Source organism: Ictidomys tridecemlineatus, chromosome 3 (assembly GCF_052094955.1).
Source record: "Ictidomys tridecemlineatus isolate mIctTri1 chromosome 3, mIctTri1.hap1, whole genome shotgun sequence".
NCBI lineage: Eukaryota > Metazoa > Chordata > Mammalia > Rodentia > Sciuridae > Ictidomys > Ictidomys tridecemlineatus.
Genome location: NC_135479.1, coordinates 55,146,646 through 55,171,933, shown reverse-complemented (window position 1 = coordinate 55,171,933; position 25,288 = coordinate 55,146,646). Strand labels below are relative to the sequence as shown.

The following is a 25,288-nucleotide window of genomic DNA, read 5'->3' as shown; positions in this document are numbered from 1 at the left end:
TCTTCGCTAAGGCACTTTCCAAGCCTGCCCTACCAAGCTAAGTGGGGCAGAGCTGGTCTCTCTGTGCATTGCTCTAACAAGGACTATTTTCCAGTTTAAGAATCTCTCAAGTAATTCCCGGAAATGTGAGAATTCTCATATTGTCTCCCACAAGTGTAGTGGGCAATGTCTTTGAATGCTTGTAGAGCTGGGCAATTCCAAAGATCTCCCCTTCTGGGGTTTTTCCTCTGCCTAGGCCATCCCCGTAGGCTGAGGACCATTATGAGGGACCAGTCCACCTGGTGAAGTTAGGTGGACACAGTTGTGAGAGCTCTGGAAAAATAATCCCAGATTCCCGTGAGGTTTGGGAACTGCCTTGCCCAACCTTCTGACTGAACAAATAAGTAAATAAGCCCAGAAAGGAGAACAGTAGCCTTCTCAAGGTCACAGAGGGAGACCTTTTGGACTTGGACTCACTGACTTTCAAGACAGCACTCTGTCTTACCATTCATTCATCCTCTGGAAAGCAGAAGATCTTATCAAATGTAGAAGAATGGAGAGCCTGGGTAGGATGGGACAGAAGCCAATAATAACCTAGAATATTCTTGGATAACCACTCAAATGAAGGGACCAACCCATCAGAAAGTAATTCATTAAAAAAAAAAATTCCTTTCACTACAAATAAATGCATCCCCCCATGAGTTTTGTGGATGACATTTTTAAAAACCTGATCCTTTGTATTTGAAACCAAAAACCAACCAAACAAACAAAAACATAAACATATGCTGTGGGGTTGGGGCTGGGGCTCAGTGGTAGAGCACTTGCCTCTATGTGTGAAGCACTGGGTTGGATCCTCAGCACCACATAAAAATAAATAAATGGGAAAAAGTATTGTGTTTATCTACAACTAAAAACATTTAAAATAAATAAATAAATAGATGCTCGACAGAAATCTCTCACTGTGACCAAGGGCAAAGAAGCAGGGTAGACAAGGGCAAATTCTAAATCAACCTCATTCACTACAACTGAGGAGTTCAAGCAGGGCAGGATTGGGAATAAGATCTTTTTTTTTTTTTTTAAATAAAGCATTACATAGTCTAAAAATAAAAGTTTGAAACCCACACCTCTTATGTATCCTAATTATTTTCCAAGGGAATGAGGGGTGGGGGGGGCTGCTTGTTGGTGGTATTAGTATTAATCCTTAGAGATTTTTAAAAAAATCTAAACCCTCTATCTAGCCTTGCCAAGACAGAATCAGGATGTAGCAACTAAAGGAGGGTTTGATGTCACCTTTTCTAGTCTCTGTATGTATCAATGAGGAAACTGGGGCTGGGGAGGGACCATGAGCAGTTCAAGGTCATGGATGGTTTGACCTCCCAGACCAGAACTCTTCCCAATGCACCACATAGCCCACACAGCCTGCTCCGCGTTGGAGGAAATGGTGCCAGGGCTGATTTCTATTCCAGGAGACCCCAGTGTGCCATTTATTTTCTCTTCAGATAACGTTGGCTGCAATCCTTTGGAAAGATGCCCAGTTTTACCAAATTCCCATCTCTGCAATCAGTATCTCAGTGCTTGGCTCATTGTCATGAACAGCACCCTGGCCAGGAAGGGTCCTGAAGAAGACCCCAGCAGAAGAGGCAGAAGATGCAGGGGCTCTCTGCAGGGAGGGGTGACTCTTCCTTTGCTCCCAGCATCTTACAAGATGAGGTTTGACCTCAGGGCTCCATTACAACATGGAGTGGTCAAGTCCCTCTTGTTATCACCTGCAGAGGTACCGCGTGCTAGCCCCGTGGGGAGAATGAGACCTGCTTTCTTCTCGGTTTCTTGACTTCTTACACTCTGCAAGAAAAAAAAAACACTGAGCTTCCTATGAGTGCATCCAAATTAATGGAGTTTAATGAAATGATCTTGAGAAACTGCCACCACCTTATATAACGTGCTCACGTGCCTTGGGACTGAGACGTTGGCAATTAGTGCCTTTTATTATCTAGAGGAAAATAGGAATGTTTTCTCGATTTTTTTCAGATGAGTAAACAGACTCAGAGAAGTTAAATAATCATCAAAGTCACAGAATGACTTTTCCCATGGTTTAGGATAGACTCTCAATCCCTTGGCTGTCTATGCTGGGAGTTCCTGTTCCAGGAAATCTAAGCCCGAGGTGCCAAATGACTCCAGACAACGTCTCGTTCATACATAGGGCATCCGAACATCCAACGGCCAACAAATCACACCAGCTAGGTAGCTCTGGACAAACCATTCATACTTTCTAAGTATCAGTTTTGCTCATCTGTGAAATGGGAATAGTGCCTGCCTCATAAATATACGGTGAAGAGTCAATTAAATGCATTAAATGCATCCATGCCTATAAAGCACAGAGTATTTATTCAATCAATGGCTATTATTATTAATATGACTAGAGGACATGGAGACTTCCTCAAATGTGTTAAATATTTCAAAATACTACAGGGAGGAAGATATAAGAAGGAGTCTTAGATTCAACGTTATTCAAAAGTTCCAGGAATGTCACCTCTACCCACTATTTCTCTGAGAGTGCCTAGGCTCCCACTGGTGGTGTCACTCTCCCCCACAGGTTTAGGGGACTTGTTCCAGTTTTAGTGCACATGCACTCGAGGAGGCAGAAGCAGAATGTTCTTGAACCTAGCTCATCTCACATCAAAAAGGAAACATGCTGCGGACACCTGCCTGCCCAGGTCTCCCCTGTGATCCTGTGACCCTCATTTCCTGTTCATGTGGGTTGGGGCATATCCTCAGTTTAGAAACAGAACTTTGCTTAGAAGGGTAGTTTTCCAGTGAAGGCATTTGTGTGGGGCGTCTGGTGGCATTGATCAGCTACTGGATCTAGTGATTTGGAAATGTGGGTCACATGAGATTTTGGGGTTTCAATGGATTCAACTTTGAGGGGGTGAAGGAACTCCAAGTGGGGTGGCTGCTCTGTTAGCTTCTGCTCAAAGAACCCCCGCCTCTTGCAAAACACTGAAGGGTCTCTAGACCCTCTTAGACAGAGCAGGATCAAAAATGACACAGGGAAGAATTTGACAGGTGGTCATTTTTTTTCAGACTTTAAGTCCCCAGGGGAAGGTGAGTTATTCTGTGGACTCTTTAATCCTGAGCCAGCCTTCCCTCCTTATCCAGTTGAGACATGGCCCATCCGTGTAACTATCCCCCACCTCCACCCCATTCCACAGGCTTGTCCAGCAAAGTCATTGGCATTGAAGGTCTACCAGTCTGCATTGAGTAGCAATGCAACTTCAGGCCAATTATTTTCCCTCTGTAGATCTTAATTTCCTCCATTGTAAAATGAGATAATTTCCTCCACTGTAAAATGAGATCAATGACAGAACTTAATGAAGGTTTGTGATAATTTAATTAATTATCACCTGGAAAGGGTTTAATAAGACTTAACTAGACGTACTTAAGTAGTCAATAAGTGATTGTCATTGCCACTCAAGGCCCAAGCAAGTGCATCTGGCTAGGAAAAAATGATGCACCGTGCTCAAGACATGTCCTTATTGCTGGTGCCACACGGATACGTCTAGAATAAAAGCTCAGCTCTGCTTCTTGCTAGCTGTGTGATTTGGGAAAAATTACTTAAAACTCCCAGTTCACTCATCCACAAAATAAGGAAAAGAGTATGTACCTTCTCCCTATTGAAAGAATTCAGTAAATAAATGAACAGGACACTGCCTGGGAGCAGGGAAGCACTATGTCTGCCCAGTGTCTCTCAGAATTGAGGACCACAAATCTCCAAAGACCCCCACTCCCTCAACCTTTTGATAATTCTGCTCTTTGCCCTTAGAGGGTTGGCTCTTCCAATTCCCAAATGTCTGACACCCTATTTCCTGCCTCCTGAAACCTCTGACACCTCCCGATCCCCGTACCCTTCAGTCGATAACCTTGCCTCGTGTTCTGTGGAGAAACTGGAGCAGTAAAAATGGAGCTCTCTCGTTTGCAGGGGAATCTACTCTGTCTTTTCCTTTCACTCTGTCTTTTCTGCTATTTAAGCAAGTGAAATATCCTTGCTCCTGTCATTGCCTAACATCCATCTCCTTTCATCTTCTCAAGGACTTAGCTCCTGAAATTACCGGGCTGGTCCTCTATCATCCAGCTCTCCCCCTCAACAGGCTCATTCGCACTTGAACTTCTGGAGACTTTTCCAGCCTTCAACACAACTCCCCCTTTCACCTACAACCCTCGCCTGAGTCACTGCCTCATTTCTCTGCTCTCTTTCGGAGTGAAATTTTTCAAAAGGCTTGCCGATAGTAGCTTTCTTCACCTCACATTTTTGTTCTCAGTTCTTTCCTATTAGGCTCGTGCATCCATCTCTGCTTGTTGGCATTAGTCACTGCCCTCATGGGTTAAGACTCACCTTCATTCAGCATGACTTTGTCTTATTTGAGTCCATCTCTAAATATCCTATTGACAAATAAGGTCACATTTACCAGGTGACCAGGAAAAACATAACCTTTTGGGGGAGATGATGCTACCATTTTTGTCCACCAAAGGCTTATATGCTGGAAACGTGGTTCCCTATAATTCATACCTTGATGATATTTACAAGTGACACCTTTGGGAGGAAATTAGGGTAAGATGAAGTCATAAATGACCCTGTGATGGCATTTAGTGACGTCTTAAGGAGAGGAAGGGTGACCTAAGATTGCATCTTTCTTCTCTCTTGCCCGCCCTGTGAGGCTCCTCCATCATATTAATAAGACAGCAAGGACCACAATCACTCAATCTTGGAATTCTCGGTCTCTAGAGCTGTGAGACATAAATTTGTTTTCTTTATAAATTATCTAGTGCCGGGTAGCCGGTTACAGCAATGCAAAATAAACTATGATGAGAAACACAATTCAACACAGAACAGGGCTCTAAAGAGAATTTTATTTCTACAATCTCAGCTGCTTCTCTTCCAGTATTCCTCACCATCACTCCCCCAATCCTGGATCCTTGAGCCTCTCCTTACCTTATCCTCCCTGTCATCAGCAAGGCCTATCAGGACTATCTGAAAAATTCATCTCATGCCCACTTTCTCTCCAGCCCACTCCATGACCATCCTTCATCTGACCGAGTACAATAGTAGGCCCAAGCTTCCTCCTTCATCTATGTATCTCCAACCATCTATTTCTCTGCACAACACACATGAAGTCATCTGAAAACAGGCATCACACAGTACCTCTCTTTAAAATCTTCCAAGGCTGCATATTCAAACACATTAAACAGTCTGTGGGTGCTATGTGCCATGGATCTGCTGGCTTCGACCCTCAGCAAATTCTTTCTAGTCTTCAAACATGCCCTGCTTCTGCCTGTCTCACAGACTTTGGGCTTCTAGTTCCTTCTGCCTGGAACTCTCTGTCTACAGATCTTTGAAGCCCAGATGATTCTTCTTCGTCATTGAATTCTTGTTCCCAGTGTCACCTCTTACGAGAGGAGTTGTCTGGTCACCTCATTTACTGTAGATGCTCCAACGTTCTCAATGGCACTTCTGTTTACATCCTGGGCATATGTCACAACTATTCTGTTTGCCTATTTGGTTACTGTCTGTGGTCTGTCTTCCCTCTACAGGAGGAGGAGCTAGTACGTAGGTGGGTCCTAGGTACTGTGCACATAGACCTGACACACTTGTAATTGTGAATAGTCTAGACAAATGTCTTCTCTTGTAATTCTCCTTAAATTCATGTGAGCTACCTAAAAACAAAACAAAACAAAACAAAAAAAAACTTTATACTAAAAAAAAAATATTTTTTAAAACAATGTTCATCAGTGTGTAGGACCACCTTAAAATAATAAGGGATTTCTTTACCTAAATCATATTCATTGCACTAATACTACCCATAGCAGTAACGATGGCTATAATGCCTACTGTCAATACCAAGAGGTTTTATGAGGCAGAACCTCTGTTGGTAACAATCGTCTCATTTAATCTTCCTAAAATCTCTTGGGATGGACCAGAACAGCTTTTTTATTTTATAGGTGAGAAAACTGAGTCCCAGAGTGTTTATGTTTCTTGCTCCCTATTCATAGATCCCATTAAGTGATGACCTAAGGCTCAAATGTCTTTTTAAATTTTTTTTGCATTTCAAAATATTTATTTTTTTCTAATTACAAAATGAGGGTTTTTTTAAAAAAATATTTATTTTTTTAACTTTAGGTGGACACAATATCTTTATTTTACATTTATGTGGTGCTGAGGATCTAACCCAGTGCTTCCTGCATGCTAAGCAAGCACTCTACATCTGAGCCACAACCCCAGCCCCCAAAATACTGTTGTTGTTGTTTTTTTATGGCTTAAACATTTAAGATTTTAACCACTGAAGTACCACTAGATATCTATCAGAATGGCTAAAATTAAAGACTGTAAATACCAACAGTTCTTAAGAATGTGGAACAAATGTAACTTTCATACACTGCTGGTAGGAATGCCAACATGATGAACATTTGAACAGCTTTTATTCCAGTGTGTACTGAAGATAAAATATTTTTGCTCTTTATTCCAACCTAAGTGTTTATCTAAGATCAAGGAGTGTATATCCACAAACAATCATGTGAAGAATATTTGTTGTGGCTTTACTTACAACAATAAAAAAGAGGAAATAACCAGAATGCTTATCAAATACAGATTGTGTAAATAACCGTGGTGGTCTATCTACAAAGTGAAATACTATGCAAAGTGTGAACTATTGACAGATGCAATAACATTGATGATGCTCACAAATATGTTAAGTGAAAATCCAAACAGAAGATAGCCCACGTTGAATGAATTTATTCACGGGGAAGGTCAAGATCAAATGCTATTGAAAGAGACTCCAAAAGAAAGGCGAAGCTATTTGATAAATGACAGAAGTCAGAGAATTTTAAATTTAAATAGAAGAGAGGCATGAAGGAATTTGGGCAGGTGATGGAAATATTCTGTATTTTTTTTCCCCTAGGCACTTGGATAGGGTGGAATTAAATACTTCACATTTACATGCTTTGTTTATTTTAGTATTTATCTTACACCTCAGTTTTATAAATCCATGCTTTTAATCCTTGCATGAAACTCTCATTTGTACCTCAATTATACTAACAACAAGATGCAAGCAACTATTCTTAGTAATCTAGTTCCCTGAATGCCCATATTTAATTAAGTTTATAAAACATAGGCCATCAGAACTACAAGGGAACGGCAGAGACCAGCAATATTCAACCCCTCATTATAAAAATGACAAAACAAGTCTGAAAAGAGCAAGTGAATTATAAGACAGTGCTCACAGGGGCAGGACTGGGTCTAAAGCAACCTACTTCATCCCTTCCAGTCTAGTGAATGTTCTTTCCTTTATACAACACTACTCGGAAATATACATTTGGCCAGTCTCCTGATTTAGAATGTGACTCTGGGAAGGTGGGTCCCTGTTATGGTTTGGATGGGAAGTGTGTCCCCAAAGCTCATGTGTCAGACAATGCAAGAAGGCTTAGAGGACAAAGGATCAGGTCACGAAAACTTGAATCGAATCAGTGAATTGACTTGAAAACAGGTGGGGTGTGGCTGGAGGAGGTGAGGCATTGGGGTATATATTTGGTATCTGGCAAGTGGAGTCTCTCTCTTTGCTTTCTGATCATCATGTGAGCTGCTTCCCTCTGCCATACTCTTCTGCCATGATGTTCTGTCTCACCTTCAGCCCCAAGGAATGGAGCCAGCTGTCTATGGACTGAGATCTCTGAAACCAGGAGCCCCTGCCAGTAATCTCTTCCCCTTCTATAATTGTTCTGGTCAGGTCTTTTAGCTTCTTAAATGCACTCTGCACTCTGTAAACTGGCCCCAGGGCAGAAATGGAGAATGGATTCCATGGGAACAATGTTGAGCAGCTGGGATTCAGAGCAGAGGCGTCAACTCTGCCTCTAATAAAGCCCTAGTATCTGAGCCTGCAACGTGGGTGAGAAATGAGGAAAAGATACTCTGAAACAATGTGACTGTATATGCCAAGAGGCAGAGTATCCATCTCAGCAGCGGGCCTGAAGACATTTCTTCTTCTAATAAACTTAGTGCAATGGTTGACAGGAAGTTGAAGGCTCCCGACTCCTTCTAATGTAGTGACTTAAGTAAAAAGAATTATTTTTACTGAAGGGTGAAGTCAGGCTCCATTCAGAAGACATGTGATAAACCTCTAGGTTCAGGAGAACTCTGATCCAAAGGGAAGGCCAAATATTAGTAAAATGGTACCCACTCTGGGTGCAGCACTTGACTATAAGCTTTTTGTAAAATCTCTTTTAATTGGGCATTTGAAACCTCCTCCCAATGGATGGATTAATTGTCCCCCTACCGCCACTCACAAAGAAGAAAATCTTCCTCATTTTAGATCATTTGTCCTTTATACTGAAAGCTTGAGATCTTTCAAAGGAGTCAGGCTGCCATTAGGAATAAAGACGTGCTGTACTGCAAGAAAGTGAAATTAGTGAAAGCCACCGAGCGCAGGTCAACAGAGGTCATGTTCAAGGGATCTGGGCCCAGGGAGATGGACATGGGATCAAGATTTAAGCTCCATGGTAAGAAGTGGAAAGAAGAATGTCTCATCGAGCACTGCATCCCAGGCTTTAGCACCTGCCTGGTGACACCCCAGGGGACCAATTAGATACAGCTTATTATATGTTCCCCCTTTCAAGGAAGAGGGAAAAGTTTCCCCAAATCTGGAGGCTGTGAGCTGATCTCATCTCTGCATACCCATAGCGCACATCATGTTCTTTATTGCACTGAGAGAATTCCGCCTCCATTCCTATGACTGGTGAGTGGCACCATGTCTAATACTGTGCAAGGCCTCAGTCCCACCTTCTGCAGCTAGCACAGTGCTTGGCACGTGGCAGGTGCTCATGAACCATTTGTTGAATTAATTAGTTAAGAAATACTCATTAGTTCTTGTTCACGTTCTAATTATCTGAAGCTCTGAGTCATAAAGCATTTATGTTTACCTGCATATAGGACGTGCTGAATTGTCATAAAACAGGCATGAGACCTTGGAAATGGGTGAGCAAAACCTCTAAACTGCTTTTGCCTCCAAGTAGATGCCTCCCTCTAATTATGGAAACCACATCATTATCTCAGTTTTTTTAAGTCCCTTGGGTCAAAGTCCATGGAAACTGGGCTTAGGTGTAGTTCAGAGATAGAAGCTGTGTTTAGCATGCATGAGAGACCCTGGGGTTGATTCCCAGCACCAAATAATAATAATAATAATAATAAAAATAAAATCAGTGTCCATGTACATAGATTAAAACCAGCATTTCTTTATCCATTCCTTCAGGAGGATGCTAAGTGCAGTTAGCATTTCTTTTATTTGGTCACAAGAATGATCAAGAAAGGAAAAATTAATGTAATGAAGAGGCATGACATTTTAAAAACAATATAAAAAGAAGAACTTGAACAAGATAATGCATATTGCTAAGGCTACAATAATCAAAACAATAACAGGTATAAGAATAGATAAATGGAAGAAAATGGTAAACCCAGGAAAAGTATTATAGTTAAACTGAAGAAAAAAGCAAAGAGATTAAAAGAGTACTCATTTCTGTTGAAGCAAGAGAAATGTCTACATTTTCTTTCAGTAGGTTGCTTGCATAACCCACACATCCATCTGGAAGCCCCTCTCTAATTTTCTGATCAAAGGCTGGGCCAGGAGAGCCTGGATCTTTTGTGTCACATGACCCTCTCCCACTTATTGGCAAGAGTTGATTAGGTGAACAGATGGCAGGCACAAGGTATTATAACTTGGATGCCAGGTGTTCCCCCAAAGCTCCTGTGTTAATGTAGGACTATACGGAGGTGAAATGACTGGATTGTGGGGGGCTGTACCCTAAATCAGCCCCTCCTAGTTAAAATGGACTCCCCACTTCCCAGGACCCTTCCAGAGCCTGGGAGTCCCAGCTGCTCCTATAGTCAGAAGATGCCCCTGTATATTTGAATGAACTGCTTTTATTTGGGGTATTTTGATGGGGTTTATATTTCTTGCCAACAAAAATATTCTTGGTAGAATATATACCATTTTTTAAGACATGTTCTAGCTATAGCTTACTACCGTTTAATATGAAAAAAAAATGAGAAACTAAAAGAAGTAGAAAAAAATATTTGTCAAGATTTTTCTAACCTTGGGCGAGCAAGACTTGACTAAACCCGAGAGAAAAAGAGGAAGTATCAAAGCAAAGAACTAACCGATCAGATTTTATAAAACAAAAAAACTTAGAAGCTTGTTGTCAAAACTCACCATGAACATATATAGTAGTGTTATTCCACACAGCCAAAAGGTGGAAGCCACCCAAGTATCTATCAATGGATGGATGGATAAAGAAAATGTGCCTGCCTTAAAAAGGAAGGGAATTCTATCACCTGCTATAAGATAGATGAAATTTAAAGGCATCATGGAAAGTGAAGTAGCAATTCACAAAAGATAAATACTCTATGAATCCACTTCAATACCTAGAGTAGTCAAATTCATAGATATAGAAAGTTGAACAGGGAGAGGGGTTTGGGGAATTGCTGCTAAATGGGTACAGAGTTCTAGTCTTATAAGAGGAAAAAGTTCTGGAGGTCCATTGCACAACAGTGTGAATGTGAAGACTTCACACTCCTGAACAGTGTACACTTAACAATGGTTCAGATGGCAAATCGCATGTCATGTATGCTTTACCTTAAAAACAAAAAGCTAACATATTTAGCAGGTATAAAAAAAAATTCTTATGGCTGGACATGGTGGGGCACACCTGTAATCCCAGAGATTCAGGAGGCTGAGGCAGGAGGATCACAAATTCAAAGCTAGCCTTTGCAATTTAGTGAGATCCTAAGCAATGTAGTTAGAACCTGTCTCAAAATTAAAAATAAAAAGGGCTGGGGATGTGGCTCTGTAGTTAAGCACTCCTAGGTTCAATCCCTAGTACCAAAAAAAAAAAAAAAAGCAAAAACAAACAAACTTTTTTTTTACAAGAAGAGATGAACGTCCTTGTGTGCCAGGGAGACCATGCACATAAATGGACAATTCAGAAAAGAAGATAGAAAGTGGGATGGTATCACTTTAGAGCAACACAGCAATAAATAACAGGAATGTTAAAACAGGCACACCCTTTGACTTGATAATTCTACTTGTAGGAATCTATCCAAGGGAAATAATTACAGGCATAGAAGAGATTTATGTTCAATGACTGTCATCACAGTATTATTTATAATAGTGTAAAACTGGATCAAGCTAAATTTGATCAACAGGGGAATGGCTGAATAAATTACGATACATCCAAAGGATGGATGCCATGCAGTCATTTGATGTTATCTTTTGCAAAATATTTTAATGCCATGAGAAATGCTCATGAAATCATATTAAGTAAGCAAAATGTTTGCAAGTAATATATAATGTGATTACATCTGTGGAGAAAAAAGGGGGTGGAAAATATGGGATGGAGAAGGGGAACATATCAGCCGCTCTCAAGGAGTTTGCTAGGAGGTAATATAAATAATTTTAAACACCCTTCTGTGTTGTTCAAAATTTCCTTACTGGGCAGGTATTTCTGTTACAATTAGAAACATTTCCTTTCAGAAATAGTGTTCATTTTAATAGTAGGGGGTTATCAAGAAATTGAGCAAAAATTAAAATGTCAAAATTCAAGAACTATGAGGAGTCCCTCATAGCACAGTCTCCTCTGGTGACCACAGATTCACGATCTGTGTGCCCTCTTTACCTGCTTCTGGCCTTCTTCCTTGACACAGGATGAGGGTGAGAGGCTGAGGCTTGGGGGGAATCCCTGCTCAGCTAGATTGCCCTCCAGCTTTGACCTCCCTCAGCCTAGGAAATCCAGGAAATCCCTACTTTAGTTACTGTGCAGGTCCTCTTGCAATGTTTAGAGGAAAGGAAAACTATTGACATCAGTCCCCTGGTTACCCAGTAGGGACTTTGCTGAGCAACTTGAAGGGGACACCATGGTTCTAGGAGTGAGCTGGTAGGCTGTACCCCTGAATCAACAGCAGGGATACTGTACTACTGAGAGCTCACCCGTGCAGTCCTTCACCCAGATGCAGCAGCAGAGCTGGCAGAGTCCCGACAGATGGACACAGACCCCAAGGGAAGACATCGCCTTGTTCTCTTCCTTGTTTAGAAGAAATGAGCCATTAACAACCTCATCTCCTCGGTGTGAACTTTAAATAAGACGTTCCAGCTGAAGTTGGGTAAGGGAAGCTATTTTGCTGTGACTGGGAAGAGAATAATTGTGTAGGATGTTTGCAACTGCTAAACAGCAGCTCTGGGAGCTAGCTCCATGCAAGTGAGGCAGACCAACAGGGAGAGCACCAGGGAGCCTAGCCAAAGGCAACTGCTTCACACAGGCCAATAGAGCTGGGCTTGGGCAGCCTGCACACCGCTTCTAACGCATGTCATGAGGACTGTCTGGGCTGGCCTTGAGGCTCTGAGCACCTGGAGGGGGCAGTTGGCATCCACAGTGAAGACGGGGACTTGTCATTGGTCTGCTCATTAAGCCAATCCTGCAGTGCATGCTTCGTTTGTCCGTAACAAATTCTGCACCAGTGCCTTTGGCATTTTAATGAACACACGGATCACCTGGGAATCTTATTAAAATGCGGATTCAAACCATTCTCTCTGCCTACTACCAATACATGGTGCTAGCCACGTTGGTCTTGCTGCCCCGTTGCTCTTGAGCTACACGATGCAACCTACCTTTGTGTTTGGGTCTCGGGTGTTTTGCTCCTGAGTGTAAACGTCAGCAAGTATTCATCAGTCACCAAAAAGATTATGGTGGGAATAAAAAGAAATAAATGCTGATGATTATCCACTTGTCCCCTCATGCCCAGTCCATCAGACCCACCATCTGTTGTCTGTCCCTGCTCTGGACCTCAGGAAGCTGTCCCCTAGGGAATGCAGACTCTGGTCTTCTGTTCCAGCCCCCGCCATCAATGGGAGGCACTGGCAGATGAATGGAAGATCCCAGAAAGGAGAGACCAGTGAATTTTATCTTCTTAAGTTACTTTTTTGGCAGTTCTGACCTTCCCGGTGCCAGTTCTAACTGGCTCTGGTAACAAGGTGCCTTCCCCTGCCTGTTCATGAGGCCTTGAGGTGTTAACAACTTCCCACCATTGCTAGTCTCTGGGTGTCATGATGTCCCTTGTTTCCATGATCTAATGGATCCACTGAATGATTCTCCTCCTGTTCCATGGCCTAAACCCAAAATGGTTTTCCTAGAAGAAGAAAAACAGTAGAAATAATGAAACCATGTAGAACTGTCATGCCAGATGGAGGATTCCCAAAGGGGCAAAGGGTGCTCCTAGGGAAAAGGCCGTGCCCACCCATTCCACGGGCAGCAGTCAGTGCCAGAGGGGGTCAAGCAGGGCGATGGAAGAGAAGGAGGCATGTTGCTGGAATAGAGGCCCGTTACCCCAACATGGATTCAGGAGCTGGTTAAAGGGTAAGTGGGTCAAAGTGCTGGCCTGACACCTTTATCACCAGCCCTGGACATACAGATGTACAGGTTCACAAAGCGTACAAACCAGAGATCCTCAGGGGCTCTCCACAGCTTGTTTGGCATGCCTGGCCTCATTTTCGAAATGCTGATTTTTTAAAAAGTTGATGTTGAGATATGAAAATAGGAAAAAGAGAAGAAGGTACCTCGTCTCATAGTCTGGAAGGACTTGAGGGGTGGGATGTCTTCTGAGGATGTCTTCCATTCTCAGTTACTTGGGGGCTGAGAACAGAGAGAACTGCCACCACCCTTGGCTTTCCCGCTCTGACTTAGGTTTGGGGGTGCAGGGACCTGGAATGAGGTGCTCTCCTCTGGCTTCTGTGGGAAAGCTTTAATAAAGGTTTCACCCCTAATGCATTCTTAGTAATGTGCTAAGACATGACACCTTCTGTGATTATTCATATGCAACGGGAGATAGGCCCTGCCTAGGAATCTTGCCTTGGAAAGTAGGAGTGAAGGAACATATTTCTTTTCATTCTGTTCCTAATTGTGACCTTATTTGGCTCTCAAAAAAAAAAAAAAAAAAAAAGAGGCTGCTAGAATTTTTTTTTTTAAGGCAAGTTCCAGGATTAAACATATTCACATCAGAAAGCTCCATGGCACACAGACGGAGAAGACAGAAAGTCTTGGGTCACATTTCATTAAAAAATGGCTATTCTGTTTCCGGAGAGAGAGAACAAACGAGGAAATCACTGTGGGAGTGTGGGGGCTGGGGAGGCACGTGCCCACAAACCAGGCGCAGACCATCTGGCTCCATTAGTATAGCTGTACCCTCTGAACTGCACCCCGTGGACGGAGACACAGCTGCCCGGGCTGATGCGTAGGCCTCTCCAGATCCTTCCGATCCCTAGATGCCCAAGGCTTTCTACATGACCTCGGAGGCCATAACAGTAAAGTTAAAATGTGCCTTGTTAATTTACTCCCATCTGTTCTAAGTCCTTCCAACTGAGGATACAGGGATTGAGACATGAGGCAGGGGGTCCCTGCCTGGTGGGTGTCCTTGGTGACACAAAAAGAAGAGCCCCAAGTAAGACCTCTGCTGTCACCCACCCTTCATGCTAATATAGAGGGAAAAAAATAGGCAGTGGTAAAACCTAGCCTCTCAGCCTGCAGTACTTGGAGCCTCAGCCTGGCTCTCACAGGGGACCTTCCTGCAAATACCAACCCTCAGGCACCGCCCCCCCCAGACCCAAGGAAGCAGAATCTACATTTGAATGAGGTCCCCAGTTGATTTTTTTCTGTGCATGCTAAAATTTGAGAAACATTAGCATAGAACCATGACCCTTTCCCAGGAATGATTCTGCCCCCACAGGGGACATTTGTCAATCAATGTCTGGAGACATTTCTGGTGGTTGTAAATGGAGACCCGGGAGGTGGAGGATGCCTTGATGAGAGGTCAGAGATCCTGCTAACCATCTGACAACCCACAAGAGCAGCCCCCCCCACCACCAAAGTCCAAAATGCCCAAAGCTGAGGTCAAGAAACCCCCAGAATAGAAGGTTCTATTAGAAAGAGGAAGACTCTGCTGAGATCTGTTCCTGTCCCTTGTTTTCCTCACGATTCAATTGAAATTATTATTGAAACATGAATTTCTGCAATATGCCTAGGAAAATGCTAGAAACAGATGTCTTCTTCCAGCATTTAGTCCCAGAAGGCAGGAATGGTGTCTTCCATTTCAGAGCAAAAATCTAAATTATGAACAGATAAATTATCTTTCTTCCATTCCTCATTGATCCCAGTGCCCTGTGTGAACACCCATTCTGATGGAGGGTCCCTGGGGCTGTGGGCGGACCTATCACCACGTGGGTTTCTCTGCAGCTAGAGGGAAATTTGCTCAGTTTATGTATCTGGCGTGATCAACAACAGGTTAAGTTGTGAAGCCAGTTTTTTGTCACTTGGTGCTAAGGACCCCATTTAGGATCAGCTTATGGAAGAACTGAACCAAGATCCTTACCAGATGTCTAATCAGTTCATCATCTTTAAATTGTTTTTTTTTTCTTTTCTGAAACTTTTGTCTTCAATTGACACATAATTAATTATATATATTTATAAAGTACAGTGTCATGTTTTAATGACGTTTTGATGCAGGTACAAAATGCACAACATTTAAATCAGGGTACCAATCATAACCATCACTTCAAACATTTATCATTTATTTTCGGTGAGAACATTTGACATTCTCTCTTCTGGTATAAACTATATTAATTAGAAATATACAAACTATATTAATTACTATATTAACTCTATCTACATTACATTATATTAACTAGAGTCACCCTATAGTAAAATAGACCAGTAGAACTTGTTCCTCCTACCTACTTATAACTATGTATCCAGTCACCAAAACTCTCCTCAAACATTTATCATTCACTTATCATTTATTTTGACATCCTCTCTCCTTCTATCTAACTCTCCTTCTATCCCTGCGCCACCCATCACAGTCTCTGGTAACACTATCTCTGAGAATGGCCTGGGCAACCTTTTTAGCTATAAACCTGGGATTGTCACTCCCTTGCTCAAAATTACTTACAAGGTTAACCACTAACCAAAGGATCAACACTAAACTCTTTGGTAAAACATCGAATATTATCCTGCCTTTATCTCCCCTCATGTTTGCCTTTGAATATCCAAATACCAAATCACATGAAGTTCTCTAAAGATGGTTTTCTTGAGTGCTTCTACATAATGTTGCATGCTTTTCCTTTTCCCTAGGATACCCAGTCCCCGGAGCACTGGCTCAGTAAAATTCTACTCATCTTTCAAGTTTCAATTCAAGCATCTCCTTCCCTCCACTGTGCATCCTACCCAGATTCTTCCTACAAATACGATTCTGCTGCTTCTGTAATTTCCTAAGTATGTCTTCATTATGAGCGGTGATCAAAGTCCCTGACAACTGTCTGTTTGCACAGCTCTCTTTCAATTATAAGATTCAAGAGGACAAGAACTATGCTTTTTCTTTGTTTCATCTCCATCACCTGGCACAAGGTCTAACACCTATTAGTAGCTCAAGGGATGTCTGTTGAATGAGGACAGCATTTTAGGAAGATGGGCACACCATCTGGAAGAGGGGGATCAAAGGGGTTACAGAGCAAAGTCACACTGAGAAGTATTCAGTGCAAGGTATGAAGGATGGCCCATAAGTTTTCAAACCTAGGATGGCAGTACTCTTGGCAATGGAGACAGAAAGAGACACAGGTTTAAGGTGAAAGGTAATTTCAACCTTTTGGTGAGATATATGTACAGAGATCTTTATCAAGAAGTTGGAAGTGCAAGCACTGGGCAGGGTCTGAAAATCAGAGCTTATAAAGTAGATTTGAGAAGGACCTGCCTAGAGGTAAAAGTGAGACCCACGAGCATAGAATATATAAATAAGGGCAGAGAAGAGAGGAAGCACAGGTAAACATTGAAGAAAAGAATCTTTGTGGAATATGCAATTTTAGATGGTGGGATAAAGAAAAGAAATCCCGTGAAGGGAAGGGATCTATTGGAAAGGTCGGCATAAGATGGAGACAGTGTTAATATTGGGAAATCAAAGGAGGGAAAAAAACTTAACAATAGGAAGATGGTTCATAGCCCCAAATACCAAAGAACAAATAGATGAAAGATTAGGAAAAAAAATCATTGAGTTTGGTAATTAGATGTTCACTAGTGTTCAAAAGCTGAGTTATTTAAGGAACAGAAATATTGTGTTAATGACTTCGAGAAGACTGCAGGATAGGGAAAATGGGTGTTTTGATCTACTGCGGACTATTCGAGTTTGAGCTTTTAGCAGTGAAGCAGCTCTTGCTGTTGATAACAGTCACGGCATAGCTGTGGGTGAGGTGGGGAAACTGAATGATGAAAAGACCAGATCATGATATTCCAGAGATACAGGCAAAGAAGAACCACCTGTCTGGAACTGAGCTTAATGAATGATTGGGTACGCCTGTTCAGGTAGGACCAGAATATCAGGGTGCCCCGCCGCAGGTCAGAACCATGGCTCCTTCAGCCTCTTTCTCCTTGGCCTTTCCTTTTATTTTCCCCTTAAGTTGGGGATGGAACCCAGGACCTCATGCATGTTGTGCATGTGCTATACCACTGAGCTACATTGCCAGCTCCCCTACAATCCTCCCCCAACTAACTCTTTAAGGAGACAATCAGTTCCATGTATTTCCACGCTCTCCATCCATATTGGCATTTGGACTTGCGGACAGTTCTCATTTATGGGATCCACCCATGCTGATGGTCTTCAAATTATGATCATGACCTAGCCTAACCCTTGTCTTTGCCAAATGGAAGGGCCACCTTGTTTGATTGTTTTCACATGGCAGTTCTTAGCTTCCATCCCAACCATTACTTTTTTGATGCACCTTTAAAGTTATGTCACTTTCTTGACATGTTATAACCAAAGCCAGGTGAATAGTAGACATAAATAGGGGAGGACGTTATTTTCTGTTTTTTCATAGGCCACCCATTACCATGTTGGGAAGCAAAAGAAATGATGTGTTACATAAGCCAAAGATGTCTTCATTTTCCTTTTCGTCCTTCTTGGGTTGTGAAGTTATCCATTGATATCTATTAACAGAAGGCCCAGGACCTCGTCCCTGAGTCTATGTGATGTCCTCCATTTCTGTTCACACTGACTCTCCAGAGGTTTTGCTTTTTTTTTTTTTTTGCCTGTTTCAAATATATTAAATGCAACTTTTAATCTGAATAATCACTCTTTAAACAAACAAACAAAAAAACCCCACCTTCTATCTTTTCTTCCTTCCCACCAGTTATCACATATTGAAGATAGTTGAAGCTGACTAGAATTCTGCAGCCTTTTGGAAAGCATTGGATCTTTGTAAACCAAGCCGCAGCCCTTAGCACTAAGACTTGTCTCCTCAGGCTGCTCAGCTACAGGACTCAACAGCCCAGGAAGGCACAGTGACTGGCATTTAGAGTTTCCTTCAAAGTGTTGACCCATAAAATCCATACCAGAAATAACTTCTATTGTTACTATGGAGGTGGGGGACAAAAACCTACTCAAAGGATCTTGTGCAAACCAAGTGTGCACATGCACACACAAACACACACACACACACACACACACACACACACACACACACCATACAACACACACCTGCTGAGTGATTCCTGTATGGGTATATTTACTCTGAAATCAACTCTAAAAATCATGGAATTGGGGAAGTGTAACCTCAGAGGCTGTGATCTGAGTCACAGGCTGATCAATATTTTTTTTTTCTAATCTGGGATGAAAATTGCACTTCGAATACATTAATAGAGGCCCCGAAGGTGACCAGGTACCATACTGTTCTGTTGATGATGCATGATGGGTAGAAACAGAGAGTGACATGGTAAATGTATGGGGTGCTAGCTCTGGTCAAATGGCCTGCCCAAGTTTTATACTTCTTTGCAAGGTTTTATACTTCTTTGCAAGGCACAAGTATATGCATCTAACTGACAGTGTGTTTCCCCAGTGGCATAAAATTAAGCTAAAGGAGGCCAGACTCCATGTGGTCTTCAGCATGTCTGGTACCTGATGCAACCGGATGCAGAGCCCTTTCCTTTCTAAACCCCCTAAGTCTGCAAGAGCTAACACTATGATTTTTTTTTTTACTTTATTTTTAATTTTTATACAGTACTAGGGATGGAACCCAGGGCCTCGTGCATGCCAGGCAAGCACTCTACCGCTGAACTACACACCCCCGGCCCCTGTGCACCTGTTTTCTTGTACTAGAGAAAGCAGAGCCAGAAAAGCAGGAGGAGCCAAGGGAAGGCCAAGTTCCAGGATTCCAGTTCTGATATTTGTTTCTATGTTTGTTCAACTCTTTTCATCAGTGTGAAGAATAAGTTCCTCACAAGATAATTATGTGGTTTGGAAATGAGCAATCTTGATACAAACATGAAACATATATTCTATTTTACTACTTAGGATTGTGAGTGTTAAAATATACAGATTGGGTAGACTGCTAAATATAGGCTGGAAAGGAACTTGTTTCTTTAAAAGGAAAAGAAAGGGGAAGGGGAATAAAAAAGGAAGAAAAACTTGGTCAGACACGGCTAAGGATCAACAAAATAAGAGAGATAAAATTTCACTCACCAATTCAGACCCAGAGTGAGGAGACCCGCTGGGATCCCAGAATATTTGAAAAGAAATCATGATTACGTAATTATTTAGTTTAAATTATTGTGTTAAATAATTTTCTGATTATTTTCAACACAGAGGGTGACAAGTGGCATTAACTAACCAAGAATTATCAAGTAGATCTTTGAGGCCTGCTACAATAAGAGGCAAAAAGAATTTCAAGTAGGTATATTCAAGATTTGTAAGTATGTGGCTACTTTTCTGTTCTTGAGGATCATTTATGATTTGTGTGTGTGTGTGTGTGTGTGTGTGTGTGTGTGTGTGTGTCTAATGCTGGGGATTCAATCTGGGACTTTATGCATGGTAGGCAAATGCTCAACCACTGAGCTATATCCCCAGCCCTTTTCAATCTTTTATTTTTATTTTGAGACATAATCTTGCTATAGTAGCCCAAGTTGGCCTCAAATTTGTGATCCTCCTGCTTCAGCCTCTGGAGTCGCTGTAATTATAGGTGGAAACCAGATGAGAATTGTTTATGTTCCTAAGGAGATAGAATAATCTCATCCTTGTTTATGTAAACAAATAACACACGAATTCCTTTTTGGTCCCCCAAATAAAGCAAAGATAAGCTTGAGTCTAAATCCCGACCAGACCTTTACAAATTTCAAAGCAACAGGGCCCAATTAAATGCTGTTTTACCATATGTACTCAACATGTGGAGGAAAGGGGGGGGGCTCATTAATTCAGCCAGGACACATTTCTGATGGGGCTATTATGCTTTACAGAGCCACTATATTCTATAAACAAAATACAATTTTATATCTTGTTATGGATCACCAATTAGTTCTGCTAGTCCAAAAAAAAAAAAAAATCCTGTTTACTCTCAGAACTTAGCTCTGTTTTGCTTTTTTTTATATCCCCATGGACCTTTCTTTCTAGGTCAAGTCGGTTCATGGAAGAGGAGTAGAATCGATGATATGGGCCAAATCCCAAGAGCACCAGGCCAAGTGTAGTACTGAGCGTCCTCTGCTGTCACCCAGTCAGGGCTCCCTGAGGAAAAAGGGTGTTCTCTTTCCCCCAAAGGCGCAGCAGCCCTGTTTGACATCTCCTTCTGTGTTTCCTGTTATGTTCTCCCTTCAAGCTCCTACCCCATGCTGCTTTGGTTTTCTTCATCATCTTCTAATCCTCTTTCTCCTTTGGAAAGAGAAAAAAAAAAAAAAAAGGAGAGTTCTGGCTTGCAAATGACTTTCAGTTTGACCTTGGGCAAATGACTTAACCCTTCGGAGCTACTGTTTCCCTCAACGGGGAGATGGACATACTGAGATCTATCTCCTAAAGTTGCTGGAAGCAGTACTAAGGCAAAGCAGGTGAAATATGGAGACTCTATAAGTCCTGGGCCCTGTTAGGTTGTCTACCAGAGGTATATTTGAAAATGTTTTCTGTAGAGTTACCAAATGACTGATGACAGAGGAACCCTGTGGCCAGAGTGGTGCTCAGCCAGGTGATCCACTCTGTTGACCAACTCTGGCCTCTCTCTGTCCTCCTGGCTCTTCTTGGACTTCTATGACTGCTCCTACATTTCCACTGTGCTTTGTTCCTTTCTCTTAATAATGCAGATAGCCTCCAAGGTTCAGCCTCTCCAGGAACTTCATTTTTTTTTTCCTCCTCAAAAGATGAAACCCAATCTCTTAATTCTAGCTCCAATAAATACCTCCATGCTCAGGTAAATTTCTATCTTCTCCTTTCCAGAGAACATCAGTACCTGGAAGATGGGTCCTTCCCAACTCCGCAGGCTCCTCATCAGGCATCTTGGATTGTTTATAACAGCCCCAAAGTGAGAACAACGCCAATATCCATCAAGTGAAGAATGAATAGAAAAAGTGTGGTGTATCTGTACAATGGAATATTATTCCACTGTTTAAGAGCATGAAGTTCAAATGCTTGCGGTAACCAATGAACTTTGGCAATATTGTGCTAAGTGAAGGAAAGTAGTCACAGCAGACCAGAAATTGCATGAATTTATTTCTATAAAATATCCAGCAAAGGCAAATGTATAAAAAGAAAAATCAATCCATGGCTGAAGGCAGGAGGTAAAGGAGATCTGGGAGGAGGGTAGGGAAGGATGGCTAACAGGAATGAGGTTCTTTGGGGAGTGATAAAATGTTCTATTATTAACAGCAGGACAGTTGCAAAACTCTGTAAATATACTAAAAACTAATGAGTTACACTCTTTAAATGGGTGAATTGTATGCCATATGAATTATATCTTGATAAAGCTGTTTAAAAGATCTATCAGGTACACTATTTAACTGACACATCAAGTCTGCAGAGTCAAATTCAGCATCCACTGCAAGAGGGATGTGATGAAGGATGATGTTGGTGATGGTAGACAGAGTGACAGTGGAACTGGGGACACTATTCGGTGACACTATGGGCATGGCTGTTAGAATCCTACCTCACTCCATCCAATCTTCATCACGTGAGGTTCATGATGGGTACATGGGGAGAAGGTGCCACATTGTCAGCTGAAACCCCATTTTGGAATACTTATGTAGCTGAGCTGTGACGGACACATGCTGAGCCCAGTCGTTCTCCAACCGTGGATCCCAGAACAGCAAGAACTACTTAGAAATGCAAATTTTCAGGTTCCCCAAGATTTAAGAAATCTGAAACTCTGGATGCATCCAGTGATGAATGTTTTAATATTCCCTTCAGAGGATTCTGATGCAAGGTCAAGTTCAAGAGCCATTGCTTTAGCCTAAAGCCTAAGGGACCTAAGGTCAGACTCAAGTCTCAAGATCTCACATCCACCTGGCCATGTCCCTGGTACAGGAAGACAAAAGCAAGGCTATTTCAGTGTCAGTGTAGCCATCACCTTGGAAGATCCATCTCAGATCCTTCTGACCTTCACTTTGGCTTTGGCCATTACCATTTTGGCTGTTGGCTGCACATGGGTATACCTGGAGAGTCAGCTGAACCTGTTATCTCTTGCTTTCTGCCCTGGGGCTTTTTCACTCTGCTGTGGGAGCCTTCTCCACCAATCCATCACACACCTAAATCTCAGGTGAGGGGATTGAACCACCTCCAACCAAAAGGGTGTGGGACAGAGGGGACTGAATGTTCTCCAGTTCAAGAATCACTGACCCTTGTGAACATGGGCTACTAAATGCCCCAGGATTGGACCAATCATTGGACCAATCATATCAGCTTTCCTCCTGTAAGAGAGGACCCAGGAAACTGATGGGGACATTTATCCTAGGTGGGGAAGGGGAGCTCAGAGTCCCCAGCTCCCTCCTCCACATGACAATGATGGGATGACGCATGATTTTCAGATATTACCCTAAAAATTAATTGTTTCAGAACTAAAATCACATACAAGATATAGGGGGGAGTGGTAGGAGGGAGGTAGAGAGAGAGAAAGGGAGGGAGAGAAGAGGAATGAATTGGAACGAAGGTCAGGAGTTCCAGCTGTGTCCCCCCAGGTTTTCCAGTTCCTAAAGTCAATTCATATGATTTCTGGCTTGTGCTGTAATACAGTTCTAGGTTTGAGCAGTTCAGTCTCCTGGTCTGTAAAATGAGAGGTTTGGGACACAAGCTCTGGAAGTCTTCCCCAGCCCCCAGCTATCCCTAATTCTGTACCTGAAGAGGTGTGTAATTAACACAGCTTGAAAAATCCACAGGAAGTGGGTAAGGGTATTCTCAGAGTCTACCTCTGACGACCAGTCAACAAACTGAACTTTGTCAGATGAGGGCCTGTGTTGTCCGTGGTCAGTGATATCCACCTGTGCACAGAATCACCTTCACAAGAACGTGTGTAATGAATGTGTCTTTTCCCAGGCGGAAAAAATAATAATAATAATAATAAAATAACAAGCACAGCTGTCTTACACTCCAGGAGGAATTGAGTTTCTTTTGGGGTAACCTCATACTATAACCACTCCTAGAATTTTTGTCATTGATCTGTTGATGGAAAATGAGGTTTTGGACACTCCTAGGTGCTCTGGTGAGCTTCTTTCTCCTCTGTATTTATCCTTTTATCATCTGGGGCCTTTTTCTGGGAGCTCAGGAAATCCCTTCACTCAGCCTGGCTCTCCTGAACTGCTGGGAGAGACACCGTATGCAGGCATCTAATTTGGGGTTCCTTACTTTCTCTGTGCCTCTCCAGCGACCCTGCTTGGGCTTGGCGCTTTGCATCTGCCTGGCTACAGCCCAAACTTCTGTCATCTCTTTCCATTCTTCTCCCCTCTGCCTGCCACCTCCCCTCAGGTCCTCTGTCTCTTCATGATGGATGGTCCCTCCTTCTCCCCTGCTAGTGACTGCTCCTCCCACAGGATTGTGGTTTTGAGTAATTTAATATTTATGTGGCTTAGGGCTATAGCACTCTGGATCTCATTTTTTTTTTTTTTGGTAGTTGTTGGACACCTCTACCTCTCTGGGTCTGGGGGGTGGCTACAGGACCTCTGGGGGCTCTTGGGTCTGCAAGGAAAAAGCCAAGTGGACAGGGCTTATCCCTCATAACCCCTCTCCGCTTCTGTGTGGATATTAGTGAGGTCATTTAAGAAGCTGGATGAAAATGTAGCCAGATAGGAGAGAATGATGATGCAGACTGACCCCTGGGAGACCCCATGGAGGGTGGGAGAGGAACAGAGAGGTTGGGCTGTGGGAGTCCCCATCTCTGGGGTACCCTCCATCTCTTTCCCACTACAAAGGCTGGCTCAGCAGCCTCTACCCTGAAAGGAGTGGGGGACCCCACTGCCTGATGCCCACTGTTTGCTTTCTTGTCCTTGTCTCCTCCCAGGAAACTGCCCAAGGTGTAACACAGGCCTCTGAGGCAGGGGACGTGGACAGTGGAAGGTACATAGCCCACCTCTGTGACTTCAGGGACAACCACTTAGAACCAGACCAACAGATGAAAACCAGCCTCATCTGTCTTTAGGTGTGGGCCATCATCCTGCCCTGTCCCTTGAATCCACCTGGGGTGGTTCTCACCTTGTCATTATAGTTAGGTTGTGGGCTCTCCGAAAGCTGCCCTTCATACCCGTTTTCCCTTAATTTTAGATCCAGAAGGTGCAGAGAGCCCATGACAACCACTCCGAGAGGGAGCCCTCAAGTTCATGTTAAAAGGAGACACTGTATCATTAATCCATACCTAAATGCAAGGCCTTCCTCAGGATGATGGGTTATAAGTAAGATCACCAAGTGTGTCCTATGGGCAAAGGCACAGGTCACAGAACAGGGGAGAAATCTGAGCCTGGCCTTAGTGGAGGGTGGTGGGTAGGAGGAGCACAGCTGGGCCCGTGGGTGAGGGTTCAAAGAGCAGCTTCACCTGAGCAGGTTACTTAACTTCCCTGTGTCTCTGTTTTCTCATTTATGAAATGGGTGCAGTGGCAGCTGTTCTGAGAATGAAAAGAGTCAAGAAGCACAGGTCCAGTCATGCTTGCGGGCTTCATTATCCACATTATCATTGCTGCTATTGCCACAGCACCAGGAACGGAGGACTACAGGCCTGAGACACTTGGCTCTGGGCTCTTTGAAAGACATGCCTGTCCCTGTTGCTAATATCTGGCTCAGATAATATCTCTGCCAGAGCTCTGACCAACAGAAGCCTCCTTCAGAAGCTGCAGTGGGACTGCTGCCCACACTCACCCATTATCATCCACGTGAGAGACTTGAAAAGAATCTTGGGACTTCAAAAGAATCTTAGGACAGCTCCATGCCACATGCATTCCTTTCTGGGGA

At 42.8% G+C, this 25,288-nt stretch overlaps 1 protein-coding gene and 1 long non-coding RNA gene across 4 annotated transcripts in view; one reads left to right on the top strand and one right to left on the bottom strand.

Moving 5' to 3' along the window:
* Window positions 1–23,418, top strand: part of LOC120884199 (uncharacterized) — a 218,645-nt gene extending 195,227 nt beyond the window's left edge. Inside the window, exons 13-14 of the long non-coding RNA XR_013436335.1 lie at window positions 19,688–19,771; window positions 21,299–23,418. This is a non-coding gene — a long non-coding RNA (uncharacterized LOC120884199). The remainder of the gene's footprint in view (window positions 1–19,687; window positions 19,772–21,298) is intronic.
* Window positions 1–25,288, bottom strand: part of Shisa6 (shisa family member 6) — a 285,217-nt gene that overhangs the window by 168,306 nt on the left and 91,623 nt on the right. The window lies entirely within an intron of this gene.